This window comes from Sander lucioperca, chromosome 8 (genome assembly GCF_008315115.2).
Source record: "Sander lucioperca isolate FBNREF2018 chromosome 8, SLUC_FBN_1.2, whole genome shotgun sequence".
Taxonomy (NCBI): domain Eukaryota; kingdom Metazoa; phylum Chordata; class Actinopteri; order Perciformes; family Percidae; genus Sander; species Sander lucioperca.
Window position 1 is genome coordinate 16757116 of NC_050180.1, and position 6613 is coordinate 16763728.

Genomic DNA, 6613 nt, shown 5'->3' on the forward strand with positions numbered 1-6613 from the left:
GCATTTTTACTTGGAACAATATGCTGTACAGAATCCCAATCCTTTTCTCTAGACCCCAGGGGAACTTGGGGAACTTTAAAGTAAGCTTTCATCTGCCAACCTGTATGTACAAGAGAAATTGCACTTTAAAAAGGGTAAACTGCACAGGGGCTTCACTATCTTAAAATCTTCAAAATTATCTCAGAAAAACATTTTTTAACATGAAAAGATTGGAAAGTATTCTTTAGGACTTTTGAAGAGTGTGTAGTAGAAGATTGCGATGGTGTACATTTTCTGATGGGAAGTAGAATATGGAAAATATCTATGCTTTCAAAGTTTGACATTTTGGGAAATACACATATTTGCTTTCTTGACAAAAGTTAGATAAGATCAAAACCACAACTTGTTATTTTTACACTTCCATTTTTGCATACTATACTATAGCGCCTACCGAGGATTTTGTGACTAGCTGTTTCCCCTGTTTTTTTGTTTTTATGCTAAGCTAAGTTAAACAGCCGCTGTCTGCAGCTTCAAATGTAACGGACAGCTTTTGAGAGTGGTATTGATCTTCACATTTAGGATGAAAGTATTACAGTTAGAGTAATAATGTAGCAACACAGGACAAAAGAAATGAAGATGCAAAGATATCTAAAATAAGGCAAGGAAGTCCAGTAAGTTGTGAGAATGCTGTAAAAGAGTGATAGAGAAGATGAGCATCATTGTAATTAAAGGCGGACAGCTGTCTCCTTGGGCCTCTGTGATTGCACACTGTGGAGCATTGGTGTTAATGTGTTTATTTTGTTGTAAGCAGCTGTTCCTCCGCTTTCTCATTTTAATGATCACAAGAACATGTTTTATTTTTGGTTTCCATTCTCTTCTTGTTACTGTTTTTTTTTTTTTCTCCCACTGAACGTGGAGAAAGAGAGGGAGGATAATGGAAGGGACAACGGACACAGACTAATTATGGCTTTGAAAAAAGTTCAGTGCTGATTACTATACTTACACAAAGGCATCTATTTCCTACCTACAGTATTCTCATGTCATCCATTTCCACTGTGATAAAAGTACACTTCTTATTTACCTTAGATCAGTACAGCGAGTCTTTTGAATTCTTCTCCATTGAAGAACATACAATTTGGTTATGTTCTTTTGTATTTGCTAGCTTGAGCTACACTGAAAGTGTCTGCCTTTTTCTTTCCAAACCAGCTAACAAATTGTTGAGGGGCTGAGAACATGAGATAAGGGTTACATGATTTAGATTATTTTATTACCTGCCTAATTGTGGTATAACCTTGTGTAATTAGTGGTCAACAATCCAAGGAGAATAAAGTATGTACGTTTACTAAAATAGCCCTCTCAGTTTTAATGAGGCTTGGAAAAACAAATTGATGATTCAAATGAATTTAAAATGAAATACAGTAACTGTCATGTTGATATGCCACAGCTAGAACTGTGGGTCAGCAAGCTAGTCAGCGGCTTGACAGCAAGTATGTGACCAAGTGCAAATAAACAGGAAGTGACCTTGAGCTTTCCAAAACTTCACCACGCATAACTTCCCATGCAGGTCTCCAAGTTACAACTGTATTCATGAGCATCTGGCTGAGCCTGACCTGCATGGAGATGTGCTGCATTCTAAACACTATACACAAACATTTATTTGTTGCTGTTGCTTTCTGACATGTGTTTTGGTTTTCAAGGCTAAAAGATATTAAAATCAAAGATATTAAAAACACATCGACTAAAAATGTATTATGCATACTTTACATTAGGGCTGGGCAATATATCGATAATATATCGACATTGATATATGAGACTGGCTATCGTCTTAAATTTTGGATATCGTAATATGACAAGTGTTGTCTTTTCCTGGTTTTAAAGGCTGCATTACAGTAAAGTGATGTAACTTTCTGAACTCACCAGACTTACTAGCTGTTTTATTATTTGCCTTTGGGCACCTGGGTAGCTCACCTGGTAGAGCGTGTGCCCATAAATAGGGGTTTACTCCTCGACAGGGCAGCTGCGGGTTTGACTCCGACCTGCGGCCTGCTGCATGTCATTCCCCCTCTCTCTCCCCTTTCATGTCTTCAGCTGTCCTATAAAAATAAAGGCCTAAAATGCCCCCCAAAAAATAAATAATCTTTATTATTTGCCTTTACCCACTGTAACCCACTCATTGTATCCACATTATTGGTGATAATTGATCAAAAATCTCCTTGTGTAAATGTTTTGTGAAAGCACCAATAGTCAACCCTACAATATCGCCGCAATATCGACATCAGTGTATTTGGTCAAAAATATCATGATATTTGATTTTTTTTCATATCGCCCCGCTCTACTTTACATATATTGGAATTTATTTCAAATATTACAATATCCATATAATATATTTTGATATGATAGTAGAGTTTTGCCTGTAAGCATCAGTGTGTTGTCACGTGTACACTGCACAGGCAAAATGTGTTTGTGGCTACAGATGAGATTAACATGCCTTCCTGTTGATGTGTCAGGGGGTTAGAGGTAGGACAGAAGGTATCTCAGAGCAGGCATCGTTATGGCGAAGGTCCCAGTTGCTGTCAACCTTACCAACTGTCTAACCACATGGGTCAGACTGCACCTGATGGAAGTTTTAAGGCCACACATTGCAAAGTGTGCTGAATAAGAAATGACAGCTTAGAGGTTACATCATGACACGTTGTCCGGTCGAATCTTCAAGTTACGTGCTGGCTTTTACAAACACCATAGGGTCAGTTTTGTTTGAGTTCTACTCCTTTTCAAACATATGAAGCCACCACTGATGCAATGTTGTCACCTGTTTCTGTAGCTGAGATGTTGCTGGTGTGACCAAGTGCAATCATTGAAAAACACTGAGCAGGCTGAGGTTTTCTGCCCAGGGACTGCATACGTTAAGCAGTTAGTAGCTAAACCTGGTACAATTGTTGTTATCAAATTTGACCTTAGTTCTCAAGAGATCATACATTTGAATGCCAAATTTGTCTTCTTATTCAAACTTTTTGTTTCCAGCAGATGGATCAGAATAGAAGTTCCCATGTGTGAGTCCTTTGAATGTATGGACACAGCTTGTTGATGCTGCAGACAACAGAGAAGTGTGAGCAGAGTGACATGACATAGTGTCCCCTCTCTAATTATGGTAAGTGACAAAAGTGATTGTTGTTAGCTGCAGAAGTGACAGCATTAAAGGGCAGAGGCCCCCCCACACAGCTGGGAGCTTAGCGACACGTACACATTTTGCCTCAACACGTACATCACCGAAGGGACACAGAGACACAAAACAAGGTGAGAGGAGATTTCTGGGTAATGCACCTGTCAAATAGGACCTTGCTGCCTGTGTACTGTTATGTGACCCAGCAGAGGAACGCCAGGACAGTTGGAAAATAAACAAACACCTGTAAATGAGATGTGACTTCCAGAATCTCTACAGAATCTACATCTATCTATCTACAGAAAAGGTTAATGTAAATGTAGACTCTCATCCTCAAATCTGAAATCCCACACCTGAACATTTTCTGTTGACATTTGAGAGTCCTGCTGCAGTGCAATAAAATCCTGAATGACATAAAAATGATGACTATGATAAACTCGCAAAACCCTTATTATTAATCGCAATTTCTGGAGAAAGTAATCAAATATCACTCAGTAAACAATGCCATGATCTTAGAGTTATTTGGATCTTGTGAGTGTTTGCTCAAAATAACCTTAATAAATCTTTAAATTGTGGGGCGCCTGGATGGCTCACCTGGTTGAGTGTGCATGCCATGTACTAAGGCTCAGTCCTTGACGTGGCGGCAGCAGGTTCGGTTCCGACCTGCTGCCCTTTTCTGCATGTCATTCCCGCTCTCTCTCCCCTTTCACATATTCAGCTGTCCTGTATAATAAAGGCCTAAAATACCCAAAAATGATGTTAAAAATAAATATATATATATATATATCTCACACACACACACACACACACACACACACACACACACACACACACATATATACATACATAAGGATAAAATACACTGCATTTATAGAACCTGATGCACACACTTATCATCCAGTGACCTCCACATTCAAATCAAACACTACCAAATTGTATTGAAAAATTGCCAGCCACTTGACGCACTTCAGAAGCAACAACAGAACAGTTTGTGCAAACTCATTGTCAGGCTATCAGTAGTTATCAATAGCAATTGCTCAGGAACTGAGTGTAAATATTATTGAATTAGATTTAGGCCTTGAAAAGACCAAATGCCTCAAATGTCTGCCTTTATCGATTGTAAGTCAACAATAGAGGGTTGACATTTACCCAAATCTGGTTCACTCCATTTTATCTGATTTTCCATGGTAACAGACCTCTGAATTCATGTTCTCTGTTAGTAAACTACTCACCCATCAGTTACAGCAGGATAGATGGGACATACTGTATTAGTGTTGACAAACTGACCAAAGAGCCGGTTAATTAACCTGACTCGTGTTACTGAACCGGGAGAATCAAGTGCCATACGTCAATGAACCGACTCACTCCTGTTGTTTTCTTTTACCTCATTTGTGCCGTTGTGTGTAGCTGGTATTCTTCTGCTACTATGTGTGTAGTAATCTAGCTCATTAGCGCCTCCACTGGAGAGGTGGTGGTAGAATCAATCAGGAAATGAGCTACCTAGAACCAAGGGGGTAAGTGTCTCCTCACAACCCGAACCTCCTATGGCGCCATTTTGAATAAGCACTCGCCCCGTTAGCATTCCATTGACTGCCATTCACTTTGACGTCACTTTGACGTCACTTTGACAGCGAATAACTTTACATCTAAAGCATTTAAAGACTTTATTTGTCCATTGTTTATTTCTAAAGAAACACGACAATATATAAAAGGCTCCATTACCTTGTATCTCACGTTATGGCTCCATAGCAGACGTTTTTGTAAAAATAGGCTAACGATTGTGTCATAACCACGGGACTTACTGTCGCGTAGTAGAGGAATTACCGTATAGTACAGGAGAAGCTCGCAGACAGTTTTGAGTTACATTAGCTGTTTAAGTTTAATTACTAATGTTAACTAGCATTTTAGTTAGCAATAATTAGCCTGTGTCCATGTTATCTCCTTATATATACCTACGCTCTCCGTCTCTGCAAGATTGGGAATGATTGAGATTTCTCTTGGCACAGCTACCAGAAGGCTTACAACTTTCAGACAGGTTGCTCACGTCACATTTACGTCGTCTCTCTCAGTTGGAGGCTGCGCAGTAACTCTTGGCGCTCACCGGAAAAGTGCTTCTAATGGCCTTCACTGGTCTCCGTCCAGAGCAACGGGATCTGTTGGTCCATTCTTATATACTGTCTATGCCTAGAACGCGCACCAGGCAAATACGCGTCATGATATCTTGGTAGTTATGTTAAGTTAAAAGTTAGAGAAGTGAATGTTGCGCGCCATGATGGACGGCAAAATCACCGGCAATAACAAGCTAAACAGTGTAGTAGACGAGCGGAAAGTTTCATAGTTTCAATCAGTTTGAAATACATAACACTAAATAAACTGTATTTATGGCTTTATGGCTTCCTCTATTGAACAACAAGTTGTCGTGCCGTTATCGGTTGAGGTAGGGCATCTGGTAGGTGCTCACAAAGAGCAGTATTTGGAGAAGTTGGAGATAGCAGGATTGGATACCGACCCTTAATTCTTCCTCCCTCCGTTTTCACGGACCTCATTAAATCACAGAGTCTGCCTGACTTCAGTCCACATGATCTGTAACACTATGTGGTAAACAGGGTATCCCCATATACTGGTGCTGATCTCAAAGCTTTTAAAAGTCTGGATGCTTACCAGTTCTTTGTAGCTGGCTGGGTTACAGGTACGCGATGCTACGCTAACGGCAGGGGGAGGTACCTCATAATGGCAAAGATAAGACATCAACCTAGGGTTTATTTTGTATTAACATCTATTCTTTACTTAAGTAAAGATTTATATAACATGTAGACTATTGTTTTTAGAGGACATGGTCGGTCGTGGCTACCCACATACCATTGTTCACTGGGTGTGCCAATGCAACTATCTAATGAATGCCTGAGCACATCCCAACTCTGGGAAGTGCAGTCATTAATTATCTATCACACGTTAATCCATGCAGTAAATCACGCAGTGTCTATGATCAGTAGTAACCACACATAATTGTAACATCTAGCCATTTTCTTATCTGTGATTATATTCGCTGTGTAGCCTATGTTAAGATTTGACCGGTGGATATTACGACGCGATGCAGCTAGCGAGCAGTCCAAAGTTAGCTGCAGCTAGCTCGTCAGCTAGCCGGGGTAGGATCTCCGCAGACCCGCATTTAACTCGTTTTTTTGGCCTTTTTGAAGCTAGTTTCCATGCCATGTCATCTTTAATTTAACCAATATTTTTTGTATGTGTGTTAAGTTAAATGATCAAGGGAACGGCTTTCTTTTTGGATATGTAGCTAGGTCAGTGAATAACCAATGTTAGTTATGTGGGTCATCATCGGGTTGCACCTGTTAGCAGGAACAGCTGGTTAGCACGGCAGCTAACTAGCTGGTTGAGGATAATTTTATTTATCACTCATTTAAAACAGAAAGGCAACATACACATGATTGTGTTGGTGAGGATTACTCTGCAGAT